Here is an 18300-nt window from a genome sequence, read left to right on the forward strand (position 1 = left end):
CATTAAAAATAGGGAATCATAACATAAAACTAAAAAGGAAAGTAAAAGAGAAAAGGCAGTGATGTTACATTAAAATAATCCTTAATTCTGAAGATGAAAATAGTCCCTGAACATATTCAAATTGTTTCTTATAGTCTTATCTTATTCTTTTTTTTCATTATTTAGAGAATATTTATTAGTTTCTGTAATCAAACCCACGTAGGTATGACCCTACATATTTACTACGATATGTTACCCCTATATACATGGAAAAAAAATAAAAAATAAAAATAAAAAAATTAACATTTCTAGACCACTTCAGTCTACGGGCTTCTTTTTGCGCTAAGTATGTTTCTTGTATACAACATATTGTTGGATTTTGCTTCTTATTCCATTTTGCCAGTCTATTTCTCTTGATTGGTGAGTTGAGGCCATTGACAATGCCCGATTATTACTGATATATACTGACTTATTATTGTCATGTTATTGGCCTTTTGTTGACTTTTTTTACTTTTTCACCTTCTCCTTTAAGTTTCTTGCCTTGCCTATTTGATTTGCTCTGTTGGGCCTCATGGTGTTGTTGCCTTCATTGTCTTTTTCTAGGATCTTGTTTAGAATTGCTTGTAGTGCTGGTTTGGTATTCATGAAGTTTTTCAGGTGAAGTTTCTCAGGTGTTCTTTGTCGTGGAAGTATCTTATTTCCCCATCCATTTTGAAAGAGAGTTTTGCAGGATACATCAGTCTAGGTTGGAGGTTGTTTTCTTTTAGTACTTGAAATATCTCATTCCAGGCTCTCCTTGCCCTAAGGGTTTGTGTAGAAAAGTCTGCTGTGATTCTGATGGGCTTTCCTTTGCACTTGATTTGCTTCTTTTCTCATACTGCTTGTAGTATTTTGTTCTTCTGTTGGGTCTCTGGGATCTTGATTATTATATGTCTTGGTGTAGATTTTTTTTTTTATTGTAGCTAGTTGGGGTCCTATATGCCTCACTTATCTGAATGTCAAATTCTTCCCCTCTGCTTGGGAAGTTTTCTGTCATTAATTCTGTGAAGAGCTTTTTTAAGTCATTTGTATTTTCTCCTGCTACTTCATGGATTCCTATCAGTCTTATGTTATTCTTCTTTGCATCATCTAGGAGTTGTTGGATTCATTTCTTATGATCCCTTACTGTTTTTAAGAGACCTCTCTTTTCAGGATCACTGACTGCAATCTTACCTTCTATATCTGAGAGTCTATCTTCGCATTCTTTTATTCTGTTGCTTACATTTTCAATGGAGTGTTTAATCTCCTGGATATCTGTTTGAATCTGTTTTATGGATTCCATTTCTTTCCTATGTTGGGCATTCATTATTTCCATTTCTTCTTTATTCTGGGCCTTCATGGCTTCTATCATGGTCCTGAGCTCATCTATTTTTTTTGTCAGTTTCTGCTCTAGAGTCTCGAATTACAACTTTCATTTTGCTCACCATCTCTATGGTTATCTGGGAAATTATTTCTGTTTTGAATTTTTCTAGAGCCTGATTGATCTGTTTTGTTACTTCCTGCGCTATGAGTTCAGGGTGTCCTGGTGGTTCACTATCGGCCTTTTCATCCTCATTTGCCCTCCTCTTTGCCATTGGTGAACTGGAAGTCTGTCTTTGTGTCTTGTGTAAGTGTTTTCTCATTTTTATTTTTGTTGTCAGGCTGTCCTTCGTTTAATCTCTGTGTTATCACCCAAATTTTCCTGATATAGTTGTGCCCTAGCTTCTGGGTCTCTAATGACACATAGACATTCTCATCTTCATAACATTACAGAAAACAGCTCATCAAATCAACCACAATCCTTTATCCCAACTGATACAATCAGCAACACAGTTTGGAAACTGACCACCTGTGGTAGTAACTAGTCTATCACCCTTAAACCATTTGAATTAAATTGAAATCAAGAAGCAGTCCAAAACATGTCTACAGTGAGCAAACTTTTCAATATAGTATAATTATCATTTAGGATGGAGGCTCAGACTGAGCTAGGATGCAAGACACCTGATCTCAGTTAGCTGATGGCTGAACCCCATGACGCAGACTGACCTAGGGCTGCAAGGCCCAGATTGAGTTCCCCAACCACCTGAACAGTTGAACTCCACACCATTCTACTACAGATTTCCCACACCCTTTGTTTAAAGATATTCAAAGTTGGGAACTCAGCAAAATACCCTTTATGACCATGTCTGCTTCTTTAGAGTGGGTCCAAGGACTGGCTCAATCAGGAGGTCTGAGAGTGCCCATGGGATGGGGGAGGGGAGTTATGGGGGTTCAGGGGCACCCTCATGGCTACCTTCCTGGCTCTGGGGTGATGGTGACTCCTGGTGGGAGAGGGCCCGGCTTTCCTTCCCGCACTGGATCGGGACCCAGGCTACCTTCCTGGCGCAGTGGCGATGGCCGATTTACAGTTCCTAGATCCAGATGTTTCAGGTTTAACAAAGTATTGAAAATTTGTACCCTGTTGTAAAAACCATAGAAAAGCATCCTGTCAGTGTAAATGATAATTGTCCTCTAACAAATCAACATATCCTCCTTTCCTCTTCTACTATCTCAGCAGTTGTCCACACAACTGGGGATCATAGGCATGTCATACTGGAGGTAGTAATATACTACAATGGTGGCCTAGAAGGGTGGGTTGTGGGTTTGTTAGTTACCTTTCTACCACTCTAGCAAAGTATCTGGCAAAATTAATGTTAAAACATGAGGTTTATTTCGGCTCATGTTTTCAGAGGGTTACTGCAGGACTCACTGGGCAGACTCACTGCTTTCAGACTTCTAATGGGGTCACTGGGTGGTAAAGTCCAGGACTATGAGATGGGGCAAACCACTTACCTCTTAGCCTGGAAGGAGAAGAGAAAGAGGAGAGGACTGGGACCCAGCTTCTCCTCTGAGAGCATATGCTTCACAGAACCTAAGATTCTGCCATTGTTCCTCACCCCCTAAAGCTTCTGCTACTTTCCAGAGGTGCCCCTCTGGGACCAGACCTCTAACACACAGACCTTTAGGGGACACTCAGGATCCAAAGTATAGTGCTGGGAGTTGGTGTGAGAGCCAACCCTGACCTAGGAAAATGTCACCACTGGTGTTTAGAATTGCTGCTAGGTAGTGATAGTAAAAATGCGAAGTAAACTTTAGCTTTTCTTCTTACTGTTTCTGAACGTTCAGTAGCCAGTGTATCCTCTTTATTGCTGCACCAGGTGGAGCTCTCACAGCCCATTCAGGAATCCGCTGGCAAGTCAGTTATTGTTACTGACATTGCTATTCATACCATAATGATGCAGCAGGGATCCTGTTGTTGCTAGGGCTGATCTTGCTGAGGAGTTGATCAGATTGAGAGACCGGGAGAGATGATTAAATTGTGCGGCTGCTGACTTTTCCAGTGGGTTATTGCACTGATGAATTCAAGCTCAATTGCTTTATCAGTCAGTGGATGGAAATGGATGATGTCAGTCGCTGGTCAGCCCCTTCCTTTCTGGCTCTGCCTCTGTGCTTCCCAACTGCCATGAGGTGATGGTGCTCTGCAGCCATGCTTTTGGGCTGTTGTGGTCCTGCCTTACACAGGCCTAGAGGCAATGAAGTTGGGTGAATGCAGGATGAAACCTAGGAAACCATGAACCAAGGTAAACTTTCTTCATTAAGTTGTTCACGGCAGGCATTTGGACCCAGGGACTGAAAGTTGAGTAGTGCAATTACTCTACCTCCCTCCCTGGTTGCACACCAAGGACACTGTGCAGGTTCCTGCCTCCTAGCTCAGTCCCCTAGTTCAATTTCACCACTGACCCTTCAAGTTCAGTGGGATTACAGAAGCATTTAGGACCAGGACTAAGGCTTTATCCTTTGGTCTTCCTCAAAACCACACTTCTGTAAACAGTTCTTTGGAAGATAAATCCTCCTTGAATTATTTCAGGAGTGCTCTTTTCCCCCTCTGGAACCTCTTTACACTTTCTCACTCCTTAATGTTAATTTCTCTCATATCCAAGTTTTTGCTGTTTTCTCTGCAGATTTTATTCATCAACATTTTGCCTTTTCTACAGTCCTGGTCTCTTCTAATTCTTAGCTATGAAAACTTCACATAATAGTTTTAGACCTGAGTGGATCTCTTTTGAGGAACTGAATTAATTTCTTTCAAAATCCTTTTTTTGAGGCCATAGGCATTGTTCTTTTTTTCTTTCTTTCTTTCTTTTTATTGAGTTTATTGGTACAATCTAGGAATACAATACACTTACATTCATCATTGGGATTTTGTACCTTTACATAATAGGTCTTGATTCTCATTTTTTTTCCTCTTGTCCCTGCCCTCCCTTCACCCCCTCCTCCCCTCCACATTTACAAACACTTTATTTCCATTTTTTCAGTTTCTTATATTTTTTTCCTCTCCCTTATTACCTTTCCCCCACCCTTCCCACTTGCCCTACACATTTAGCCCTTTACTTCCTACTTCACATTATTAATTATCTCATTAGGATCCTGTGTACTGTTATAGTTTTTCACATCAAAGAAACTATTTGGTATTTCAGTTAAAGAAATCTCTGTATGAACATTAAAAATAGGGAATCCTAAAATAAAACTAAAAAGGAAAGTAAAAGAGAAAAGGCAATGATGTTACATTAAAATAATCCTTGATTCTGAAGATGAAAATGGTCCCTGAACATATTTAAATTGCTTCTTGCTCTTATAGTCTTATCTTATTTTTTTCATTATTTAGAAAATACTTTATTAGTTTCTGTAGTGAAACCCACGTAGATATGACCTTACATATTTAGTACTATGTGTTACTCCTGTATACATGTAAAAAAATAAAAAAATTAAAATAAAAAAATTAACATTTCTAGACCAGTATGGCTGTCCATTTCTGTACAATGCCAACTCAACACAGTAAATTGGGATGACTTTTTCCAAAATTGGCAGCACGGTTAAAGTTTCCCAAAATTCAAGTATGTTATGCATCAATAGCAGCAACAGCTTTTCCAGGTTCTGCAGTCATCTGAACAAAATTATACACATTCAGCACATTCCATTAAAAAAACAAAACAAAAAAAACAAAAAGAAACAAAGAAAAGAATAATATCCAGAAAACCAAAGTTCTGTTGCTGTTGTGGTACCTGGCACCATTTTTTTTTATTAGCATCTTAATCATCATCTGGAAAGAGAACATTCTAGAGTAATATCATTAAATGTAGCTCTAATAAAGCACGGTCCCTACTATGTATCATAAAGCAGGTACAAGATATTTTACATTCACAGAGGTATGATACAGTACCATCCTACATCAATAATACTAGAATCAGTTTTTTTTGAAATTTACTTTGTCTGCAAATAAGATTGCTACCCCTGTTTTCTTCTGGGCTCCTGTCACATGGAGAATTGTTTTCTATCTTTTCACCTTCAGTCTATGGATTTCTTTTTGCACTCGGTGTGTTTCTTGTATACAACATATTGTTGGATTTTGCTTCTTATTCCATTCTGCCAGTCTATTTCTCTTGATTGGTGAGTTGAGGCCATTGACATTGCTGGTTATTACTGATATATACTGACTTATTATTGTCATGTTATTGGCCTTTTGTTGACTCTTTTTACTTTTTCACCTTGTCCTTTTAGTTTCTTGACTTGCATAGGCTTTGTTCTAATGCCACAGAGAAACTTACCCTTTAAAATAAACTCTGTTTTAGTTTTTCTTTTCACTATTTTCTTGTGTGCACAGTGAGACAGGTATGCTTTCCTTATATTGAAAATTGAAGTGGATTCTGTCCAAAATCCCAAATGTATCAGGCCAAGATGAAGGCTTTTTGATGAAGTTTAAATTTAGCATAATTTATCCTGAGTATGGGTTTCAGGGGAATTCATTATAATGAAGCCACATTCATAGTTTAGCAACTTTTCCTTTTTGAAAATGGGGATAATGAAACATGTTTTATATAAGAACAGAAAAATAGTGGCAAGAATGCCTCCACTTTTTAAGCTGAAAGTATCCATCATTAGAATAATGAATTGAAAATCATTCCTTCCCCTGAATTTCCCCTACATGGGACAGACTTTGTGGCAGCAACTCTTTCCAGGACCATTGCCAGGATCTAGCCTTCCTTCAGGGTGACACCAGCCTGAAGCCCAAATTCCCTGGCTTTGAAATAATATTGGAAAATATTTGTTAATTTTAACACTTAAGTCTTGTTTTGTATTATTAATTTCCAGGATTTCTACAGTATGTTTATATAATGTGATATGAGTAACTTGTGTTGAAATTTATTTGTGTAACTATTACACTAATTAAGTAGATATCCTGTAATTTTTAACTCATATTATCTGCTGAAACCTCTTCTATTCTTTCATTCTCTTTGGATAAAATATAGTTTAAATCCCACAAATTTTGTGATTTTCAGAAAATAGAATTTCTGTGGCGTTTTGTGTCACTTAAAATATCAATTTAGGAATTTAAGTGTGATCAAAATGTGTGGCTAATATCTAAATTAAAGAAAAACAAATATTGTCACGAATCCTTCTCAAATACACCCCTTTATTTTGAACATACTATCTCATTATTTTGTCACTTCTGAAGCAGTTGTGGAAGTCCTCTTTCATGAGTGCCTTTACTAGCTGTCCATCCAAAATATGGCGAATGCTGCTGCTGAATGCCAGCCAATGGAAAAGCAGACTTGTAAACAGATCACAGGAAATCCCACGTTCACAATTTACCAGATCTTGCACCATGATGCTTCTGGCTCTTTTCCAAAGTCAAAATGACCATGAAAGGTAAATCTTTTGAATCAATGAAGGCAGCCACAACAGTGTAACCAAGGCACTCAAGGAAGAGAACATCCAGAATATTTTTAGAATGACTGTGTTTAAAGCAAGGGGGAGGATTTTGAGGAGGGTGATGGCAAGTTTTCTTTTACTGTAGTACATTTTTTAAAATATTTAAATAATATCTGTATTTTTCAATCTCACAACATACAGATAAAAATTCCAAATTCTTATAAAGCTGAAAGTTTTCCCCAAAAAATTCATGTAAAATGCCAAACACATATATAACATCATCATTTTCCTTTGCTATCACACTTGTTGAAGTACCCTGGTTAATATGTAAGATGTGCTAAGGCTTATAAAAATTAATCAGGGTTATAAGAATTTATCAAAGGCTGAGGATTTAGCTCAATGGTACTGTGACTGCCTGGCAGGTACAAGGTCCTGAGTGTGATCCTTGGCACACACACACAAAATTAAGCACAATTAGCAAGTATTTGAGCATGTAAAATAAAGTTGCACTTGGTAGTTCACTCCTGTAACACCAGCATTGAAGAGGCTGAGGCAGGAAGACTGCCATGAGTTTGAGGCCAGCCTGGGCTACATATTGAGTTCAGTGCCTGCCTGAGCTATATAATACAATTGTCTCTTGAAAAAAAATTTTAAAAATATGTTAGCATGCTATAGTATTATTAGAAAAATTCCGTAAACATTACTATGATTAGGCAGAAACATTTATTATCCCCCTAGTAAATGCTTAGCTTCTTCTTACACTTTGCTACAGTTAATGGCCCCCTGGGTTTCCTTGGTAGGTTTTCATTTTTACTCTCACTCTGCACATCTCCATTCAGGTCTTCCATTGTTTACCTGCTTTTATGCCCACCTTGAAGGTCATCTTTTCTTTGAAGATTATTTTAGCATAATGAGAGGGATTCTTATGGGATAATTGGGAATAAATATATGTACATATATTATATATTATATATAAATTGTATATTATATTATATATCATTAATATTATATATTTATATATAATTATATTACATACAAATTGTATATATACTTCGTATGAACCCTTGTCATTTGAGGAATATTATACTTATTTTTAAAAATACCTAGAAAATAATCCAGAAGTGCATGTTTTTAGAAAAAGGAAAACTTAAGGACCTTCCATAAAACTTACACAGCTACAGGAAACATCTACCAGGTACAGAATGACTGCTTGCTTTACAGAGTGTGACTGTATTTCAGTTACTCAAGGCTTTGAGATCATTTTTAATTTGATTTGCCTATTGAAGGCTATGCAGTGCTGAACCTCACTTGTGTTTTCTTGTCCTTCCTTCTGAAGATCCCCAGATGGATGTGCAGCAGGTTCTCAGGTCCTGTTACAGATGTGAGTGCATTTCAACCTTGCAAATCCTCCTCCATGACTGTTCTTCTACTCAGGTATTAGGGTACTCTATTATGCTGTAACCTTGACTACTGTAAATTTATGTTAGTTAGATCATGTCTTTTTTTAGACAAAGTGCATGCACTTGTCTTCAGCTTTCAAGGAGCTTGTCAAATAACACCAGAGAAAGCTAAACCTTATGTGAAACACATGCTGAGTTCCCAACACTCACCAATTAATGACTGGAATGCAAAGCAATTTAAACAAGGAGGGAAATAAGCCTGTCTATCTGAAGGAAAGCACAAAATAAAACAGTGGTGATTAAAATAGGAGATTTGAAGTCTAGAGGACAGTTTCTCAGAGCTTAAACACTATTGCAAAGAGTAATTTCACTTCCTATGAAAGTAACAGCCTCTCAAAGCTGAGATCAAGAAATTTAAAGGTAGATATTTGACAGCACAGGAAAATGCTATGATACTAAGATTATCATATGACACAGACATTTCTACCTCCCCCTTTCCCAATAGGAATGAACTAGGAGAAGTTTTTCATGGAAAGGCATGGGGGTAGATTATAAATGGGGAGATAATATTTTAGAGTCATGGTCTATTGTAACTGAATGATCACAGCACACATTCTGTCAACACTCAAAAAACTGACATTTAGAAATGGGAAGAAAGGAGCTAAAGGTGTAGGGAGGGTGGGATGGGTAGGGAAAGGGTAATAAGGGAAAAGAAAAAAATGTGAGGTAATGAAAAGATGGAAATAAAGTGTAGATGGGGAGGGGAGAGGGGGTGAAGGGAGGGCAGGGGTAAGGGGAAAAAATGAGAATCAAGTCTTGTCATGTAGAGGTACAAGATCCCAACAATGAATGTAACTGTACTGATCCCTAAAATGTACTAATAAACTCAATTAAAGCTGAAAAAAAAGAGAAATTTAGTAGACGAGAAAACAGATATTCATTTCAGATTTACATTAAAGGCATGTTTATCATAGAATATATCTTAATTGTACTTTCATTGATTTTATTCTTTGCCTCTTGGACCAAAGTTTGTCAAATATTCTTTCTATTCTAGCACAGTTATCTACATCTATGGAGTCCCGGTGCTTAGGAATAAGATCTTTAATTTCAAAAAGTATTTCACTCTCAAACTGTCCTATGTAAAATTTACCAAAATGAAAAAAAAATTTACAACCTCAATCATGCCTTTAGTAATGTTAAAGATCATTTTTCAGACTATCTTAATATGAAATATCTTACAGCCCACTTTGTCCTAATTAAAAAAATATTTCCATAGAACTTGTTAAAATATGAAACTGCATAAAGGAGAGCTACAAATTTGGACCTTATTCAAGAATATCTCTCCCTTAAATTTGTTGAAATTGTTTGTTATATCCAGAATTATGGCACTTTTGTCATGCATAACACTGAGATTTACAAATGCATCCCTTACTTTTCTATTGAATACTTATACATTAGAATAATAGTAGACAGCTGTGCATCTCAGTACCTTTGCCTGAGAGTTACAGAAAACAATCTTTGTGTTTATCAGTTGGTATGACAAAAGACAAGATGTGTATGCACATGTGCAAAAGTGTCATACTGGGATTTTCACCCAAATGATGATCCATCCAGCAGGTTTTGCATATGTTTACCTCAGCATCACAGAGGTTATTATACACCAACATCACTCTAGAATTTTTAAAAAAAATTTCTTTTGGCTTTTCTGGTTGAAATAACCCAACTCAATATAATGGGAAATGAAAAACAAGATTTGAGTTTTGAAGGAAGTCAAAAGTGAACCATCAGATTACTCATGCATGACTGATGAAGATGATCCATTATAGTAAAATACATACTTTCACAACAGAAGGGTGGCATAAGTGGGTGATGATGATGATGATGATGATGATGATGATGATGATTGATGATGATGATGACTTTGATGCTGGCCGCGTGAACCAAAGCTCCCTGTGAAATAGAGCAAGAACTGACTAATACAGACATAGAGAATGCAGACATCCTTGATTCTACACTTGATCTTAACTGAAAGGCCAAGAGGTGGTAGACATTCTTGATTCTAATGAAGAAAATAGTAATGTGTGAACATACTTAACTATTTGAAGTTGCAAAATGGTCATGAAACAGATGGAATTATTCAATTAGAAGTAGGTCTGAAAATACAGAGAGCAAGTTCACCAGCACAGAAACTATACACAAGAATAAAGCAGAAATTCAAAATAAAATGTTGCAATTTCAAAACAGAGAATTTTATAATATAAACATTGTATTTGAGAAAGATTTACATTGCCTCATATTTGGCTGAGAAAAACGAACTGGTACTGCTGATGTGAACATTGCACGATGAAGGAAATATTGGTAGGGAAACCTCAATAAAGTGGAAGCCTGAGATGGAAACTTCCTACAGCAAAACCAAAGACAGAGTAATGTTGTTGATGAGTTCATGCAGCAACTATGATGTCTCTCAAAACACAAAGCATTGATCAATGGTTGTATTTTACTCAATTATAAACATGTGTGGCATAAATTGCTTGACAGTTTACAAAGAAAATAACAAGTGCAAAATACCAAGGATAAATTTTCTTAGAGGATCAGGGCTGAAACTCATAAGAGATCATTAACAGCAGAGGAACAAAAGATGTTTCTGCCCAAGAAACTACACAAAATTATTGTGGAGCACACTGTTGAGCTAACCATTGAATGGGCAGGCACGGGATCACAAAGACGTACTATGACAAGGGGAAAACCCAAAAGATGTCAACTGTGCTCTACAAGAAAGGACAGGAAAATGAAACATATGTGCTACCAATGTACATAATGCTTGTGTATAGAACATGCAATGTTCATTTGTGAAGACTGCTTTACTGTGACAATTGAAGCAACGATTATTTTTGTTCTAGAGTTCTGTTGATATTTTCATTGCAATTCACATAGGTTTTAATTTCTGATGCCATCTCTTAGGTTTTGTAAGCAACTAAACAACTGATGTGAACAATGTTGCTATCTGTTCTAAATACTCATTACATATTTGATATTATGTTTTGTTGATATCTCATCTACCTACTCAGTGCACATTATACAACACAGTAAAAAGCTCCTGAAAAACCAGAAAGAGAGGTGACAAGAATGGCTCACCACATAGGAAAGGAAAGCTAAGCACACATGTCAGTGTCAGTGAGATGTGTGCATGGGGCATGCAATTGTGTGTGAAGACTGTCTTGGGTGTGACAATTGAAGCAAAGATTGTTTCTGTGGTAAAGTTTGGTTTGTGTTTACATTTTAGTTCACATAGACTTTCATTTCTGATGTTGTCATTTAGGTTAGTAAGCAAGTACACAGCTGATGTGAAAATATTGATGTTTATTCTAAATGTGCAATACATATTAATAACTTAATACTTTATTTTACAGATTTTTTTAAGTTCCTGTTAACTACACATTGTATAATATAATAGCAACCTCCTAATGAAACAGCAAGACCAGTGAGATGTCAAGAATGTCATACAAAAAGCCCAGGAAAGTAAAACACACGTGTTTGCAGTGTAAGCTGTACATGTGTATAGAATGTGTTGTTGTCAAGTGTGAAGATTGCCTTAGGTGTGATAATTGAAATTTTTTTGTAGTGTGCTCTTGGTATTTTCAGCATAGTTCATATAGGAATTTATTTCTTTTGTTATTTTTTAGACTTTGTACACCAAGTCCAGTCAATGTTAAAAGTTTTGATTCTTTTTTATAAATGATAAATGCTAAAAAGGCAATACTTAATTTTTGTGATTTTTTTTCCTCATTAAGCACTCATTGTTTAATATAATAAAAATCATAAAGGTAAAATTAATAATTCTTCAATAGAACTATTCTAAAGAATAAACGTGCATTTGACACACCCATAATTATGGGCCTTTATGACAAAAAAAATGTGTTATGCTTGCAACACTATTTTAGATCATTTTTCTATAACCTTAAATTTATAACTGCATATAATTTTATTATATGTGTGTATTATTGAATGTGTGGGTATGTGCGGCCACCAGCATTATTTAATTCTAGAAGTTTATTATAAGTTATATAAGTAGCTAGTTATGTGGGAAATCTTTGCTGTTCCCCCAAAACATGTTTATTGAAAGATTGATGTCTAGCTGATGGGGGCACTGGACCTGGTAGAAAGTTAGGAAATGGTGCCTCATTGATGGAAGTAGCACTTTGGGATGTTCCCATGAAGGGTACATCTGGCCCCTCCTGGACTCCATACTTCTTCACTTCCTGGTTGCCATGAGATGAGCAGGTTTGTTCTACTATGCACACACTCCTGTGATCCTCTTCCTGACCATGAGCCCAGTGAGAACAGAGCCAAGTGACTATGGACTGAAAGCTCTAAATGAAATGAGTTTTTCTTCAAGTTGATTTCCTCAATTGTTGTGTCACAGGAATAAACAGCGGAAAATACACAGTTTTCAACATTTTGTTACAAAGGTATTTTTGAAAATTAAAAAAAAATGTTTCTTCAGGGGAATTTCTTAGAGGTATCCAGAATACATTAACTTTCTAAGATAATTTTTCCATTAACTTTTTAGCAATTTGTACTCACCCAGTAGTGTTTGAGCTGCTTGTCTCATTCAATTTTTCCAGCCATGTGTTATATAGGTCAACTTACTAGACAAGATCAGGTTAGGATAGTCATAGGTTAATTCAGAAATATACTTGAGATAAGAATTACAAAAAGTATATATGTTTGCATTTTATAAATTTCATTAAACTGAAATTAGTCTATCTGTAAATTAATCAACCTCCCTTTTGAATTAAAGTGAAGGGCTTTTGTTTGATTTACTCATTTATCTTTTCTCGGTGAATCATACCACCTTGCATCGTGATTTTAGTGTTTGTATTTTTAAGTGGATTAAGTGTCAGTAACACTTATGAGCAATCTGAGTATAGAATCCTTCTTACTTTTAAAGAAAAATTTTATTCTTTTTATATTTTGTTAAATCTAATTTCACATGAAGATTTTTGGAAGTTTTGCTGTTCCTCTTTTCATTGAATAAAACTTTATTTTTATTTAGAAGCTACTTTCTCTTTTCAATTTAAGTGCATTAGTTTAGGGTATTATTTAGTTAAAACAGAAGTAAAACTAGAATATTTTCACTTTTTTAAAGAAAAATAAGAGCCAGGGATTTGGGTCAGTGGTTCCACTGCCTGCCTTACAAGCATAAGGGCCTGAGTTTAATCCCTGGTACCAAAACGAAAAAAAAAAATAAATAAATAAAAAGGGAAGGAAGAAAAGAAAAATAAGAGAACATTGACAGAGCAAGGATTGCAGTATGCTACCGACAATCAATATTTATCATATACATTGTTTCAATTATATGTTGCCAATATACTTTGGCATTGTTTGTTTGAAACAGGGTTATGCTATGTAGTTCAGGCTGGCCTTGAAAACATGGGAAGCATTTTGAGTGATAGAATTACAGATGTGCATGTCACCATAACCAGCTTATTATCAAAATACTTTTGAGGGGCATATTACATTTTACAGACAGTAAGCATTAAATTTGATAGTTCAAATGACTTTGTGAAAAGAAAAAATATTAGAAAGTCTCTGGATTGAGATGAAAACCTAGATGGAGCTTTTTCCAAAGAATAGGAAATATATCTCTTCTTTTCAATAACATCATCATGTCAATTTATAAGTGCTTATCAGTGGATTCTAACTGTCTTTATAAACATTTCCCTAGTGACAGAGATGGAATTTTTTAAAAAGAAAATATTTTGAATAAATTAGACTACAATTACATTTTTTTCTTTTTCAAAAAAGTGCAATGTATAAATGTGTTTTGGAAATAATTTCAAACTTTAAAATGTAAAAATAAAAGTTATATATGGAATACCTGTATCCTCTTTGCATGAATTCATCTACCTCTACCTTGATTCCTTTTAGTAGAAAATGGTATTAGAGGCCAAGTTTAAGGACCTAGCTGTACTCATTAATAATATACCCTCTTTGCTTCTGGCCTTACTCACCAAGAATTATGAAGTATATTTGTTAGTATATACCTATGTGCAAATATAAACATTCAAAATCGATAAAACATACTACATAAAGGGACAAAAATATGTATATTCACATATATATAGTCTATATTTTTTGGAAATCTTTATTTCATACCAATACCTCCAATTCAAATCCATTCTCCCATGTCATATTGGTGTTTCCCTTCATGAAGTGATTTGTTAAAATAAATCTATTTTTGAGAACTTCAAAATCTACAACAATCTCACCAGTAGTTATGTAGAGGCAGCAGCATTTGTGTGCTTAATAAGTGGTTATGTTTATTACAAGTAAATAACATTTAAAATTAAATAGAAAACAAATATAATGTTAAATAGAGTCATACTTCAGTTAGATATATTTATTAATATCAATTAAGGAATATTTTTAATGATTTTAGTGAAGTTGCCTGAGCATTTCCAAAAACACCATTATGCTTGTCACATGATCATCACATCACACATGGTCATGCATGTCATACTATAAAGGCCTTGGCCTCCTTTCTTGAGCAAGTCTTGCCTGTTCAGTGATAGCTGAGGATTTTAAAACAAAGCATGAAATGAATTTTTTGGTGAGAGCAGAATGCTGATTCTAATGCTTCTGTAAATGATTGAGAGGCCGTCACTGTTGGTCCTAAGAGTAGTTAAGACAACAGAGCTGCAGTGATAAAGGAAGAGAATGGCAATATATAACTGGACTCATCTGGAAAACACCCCATATCTCGGCTCATATTAGTGAGTGGGGAATACTTAATAAAAGGTTGTGTAAAATGTTTGTAATCCACTTACAATGTTTGATTAAAGTAGTAATTTAAACTGTATAAAGTTATAACTTGGATTGTATATACATTAATGGTCTTCATACATTATTTATAGTTATTATGTTCTACTTTCTTGGTATAGTTAGGGGTCAGTAAGTTGAAAAATTCAGTTTTTAGTCTCCCTTGAGTTCAGATGTCACATCTATTAAATTTATTACTATGTGTGCAGGGTAACACCTTTAAGGGAAGGTGTGGTAGGATCAGAGGCCAGGTGACCACAGCACAAGGCTATAAAAAGCTTAGGTCCATTTCTTGTCATCAATAGATAAAGAGAATATATAATTCTCCAGAAGAAATGGTTGAAAACTGAGCATTTGTATGTTAATGTTGAAATGAGGCAGAAAGGAGTCCAATTTATTCTATGTGTCTGTGCTTACAAAGCAGAATAGATGCACATGTTATACACACAATCGTCCTTCCCTTCTAACTAAAATAAGCTAAAATGTGATGATTTGTAGGACAATATTCAATCAAATCTCATTTGTATTATTATTGTTTCCACTGAAAAAAAGAATAAATCTACTCACTATTATTCATTTCACTTCCTTCTTTGTTTCCCAACTCCCACATTTTCTAAAGCCAAATCTAAAGAAAATTGTGCTTTATGACACCTTGGCATATGTTACAATATTCCAAAACGACTAAATAAAAATTAGTGATGTTTACATTATTTCTTATAGCTGTTTGAAATATGCAGTACACAAATGTTTCAGAAGACATTTTTTTGGCTTGATTTAAATATTGAAAAATGTATGCATGCATGAAAAATCACACAGTATCCCATATTATATATAATAACATATCATTTAAAGTAAACTTAACTAAAAACAACTGCTTTAAGAGTAGCAAAAACAATATCAGTTATTTTTCTTTATTTTTCAATTACTTATTAAAACTCATTGTGAACACTTACTATTTTGGTATTTGAAATAAATTTTTAAAATACATTATAACCCCAGCCAGACTTGGGGGATGGAACAAGCCATCTTGGATGTTGTGTGTTCCAAGCATGCATTAAGTGAAGGACAGGCACCTGCCAGTGGAAAGATTGTGATCATAACTCTAAGGGAAAGAAGACACAAGACGATAACATTCAGGGCACAAGTAACCTGAGAACAGAAATCAGAAGCTTTTCTTCATTATGGCAGGAAGCTGTTTGACAGATCTTCAGATTTATGTTTTTACCTTCCATATACACCTGAAGATATGAATTCAATTAATAGCGATTCAATGTAGAGTTTTAACTTGGTTATTTGTTGGAAAAGATAAAAATTTTTTCAATATTCAAAAGTCTTCCAGGATTGATTATTTTATTATCACATAAGAAAATTTATAATAATGCCCTAACTTCATGGATTCTCATAGGATTTAGTTAACCAAAACATTCTTAACTACTGAATTGTAGTATTCAGTAATACACATTATCTTAGTTTATTTTTGTGTTGCTGAAACAAACTACACAGCACCCAAAGTTAAAGGAGGAAAGGTTATTTCAGCTTGTAGAAATACACAGCTTGTAGAAGTTTCAGCCCACAGTTGGCTGGCTCCAAGGTAGGGCATCATGGCACAGGGACACTCAGAGGAGAAATAGTCCATGGAAGGGCAGTCAGAAGGCAGCAAAGCAGCAAGCAGCAGAAGCAGTAGTGGAGCAAGCATCCCTTTTATCCCAGCCAGGCTACATACATTTTGGGTAGTACCACCCACATCCAGGTTGGGCCTTCCTATTATCCATACCCAGAACTATGCTAACTCATCAGTAGACTAATTCAGTACCACACACATCCAGCCAGCTCCAAAAAGCCCCACTGGTGAACGAATACAGGAGACTTTGGGGCAACATCTAGATCCAAGCCATAACACGTTTTCATGCTTCATTTCCTCACCTGAAGCAATAATTCAACAACCAAAATCGCTAATGTAAAATATGTGAAATTGAAGGTCCTTTGGTCATAGTTCTTAGATTTTATGCTCTCAGTTTCCTTTGTAGTTTTGTTCATTAATCCTCAAGAGAGTGTTTTATTTTACTTTATTTATTTATTTTTTCTCTCATTGAGTTTATTGGTACATTTTAGGGATACAGCACAGTCACATTCATCATTGGGATCTTGTACCTTTACATGACAGGTCTTGGTTCGCATTTTTCCCCTTGTTCCTGCCCTCCCTTCACCCCCTCCTCCCTTCCATATTTACAAACATTTTATTTCCATTTTTTCATTTTCTCATATTTTTTCTTTTCCCTTATTACCTTTCCCCTGTCCTTCCCACTTCACCTACACCTTTAGCCCTTTTGTTCCTATTTCACATTGTCAATTATACCATTAGGATCTTATGTACCATTAATTTTTCACACCAGTGAAACTAATGAAGACTCTTGGTGTTATCTCAGACTCGAATGAAAATGTCTCCAGATTAGGAGCATTTTGTCTCTACTTTTTGATCATTCATTCAAATTTTCATTATATTTTGGCTCTGATATTTATTATAGGTTATTTATTGTGTAGCATGGAATATTTATATGTTGCTCTCTCCCTCCACTGGAGTAGCTGTAGTACCCATGACACAGTTTGTGTATGTGATTTTCTTTTGGGAAATAGGTTTTGTCTGACAAAATATAAAGAGTCACTTCATATACGTTTGTGGACTGAATGCTTAATACATGTTGGACTGTTTTAAGGCACTGAGAGCCAGTAGTAAATAAAAGTGACATGAAATTTATCCCTGTTCAGCTTTTACAAGAGTCAGTGACACACAGAGTAGTCAATTTTTTACAATGACAAAGTCCTATCATTCAGGTAAAATGAAGCAGGGATAAAATTTAGGAGGTTTGTGATACATGGGCTCTTTATTTCATGAGGATTCTTTGGGTCTGCTGAACTATTCTGCCCTCAACGCCTTCCTGTGAAATCAGTCAAATCTTAATTCAAATGTCTAGTGTTTTCCTGACCTCCCTACACTGACCCTGCTCACAGCAATCTCTAGCCCTCCTTTTCTGCTGGATTTCTTTTCTCTATTATTCAACACCTGCCGGAATACTAGGGTATGTGTGATTTCATTAGTTATGTCTATCTTCTCTGCTAATATAAGGTCCATGTGGGGAGAGACTTCCCACCTGTGGCCACCTGGAACAGAGCCTACATCAAAGTGGGCAGGAGGGACACACAGGATGGAGGGAGGAAAGGGATGAAAAATAGAATTAAAATGTGTGATGTACACCCCATAGTGGATGCAATTGTTATCTATATTATGTACAAATAAAAATCTTAAAAAGTAGGCAATTGATGAATATTTTAT

The sequence above is a fragment of the Fukomys damarensis genome, unplaced genomic scaffold, assembly GCF_012274545.1.
Source record: "Fukomys damarensis isolate Sample0158 unplaced genomic scaffold, DMR_v1.0_HiC HiC_scaffold_38, whole genome shotgun sequence".
In the NCBI taxonomy this organism is placed as follows: Eukaryota; Metazoa; Chordata; class Mammalia; order Rodentia; family Bathyergidae; genus Fukomys; species Fukomys damarensis.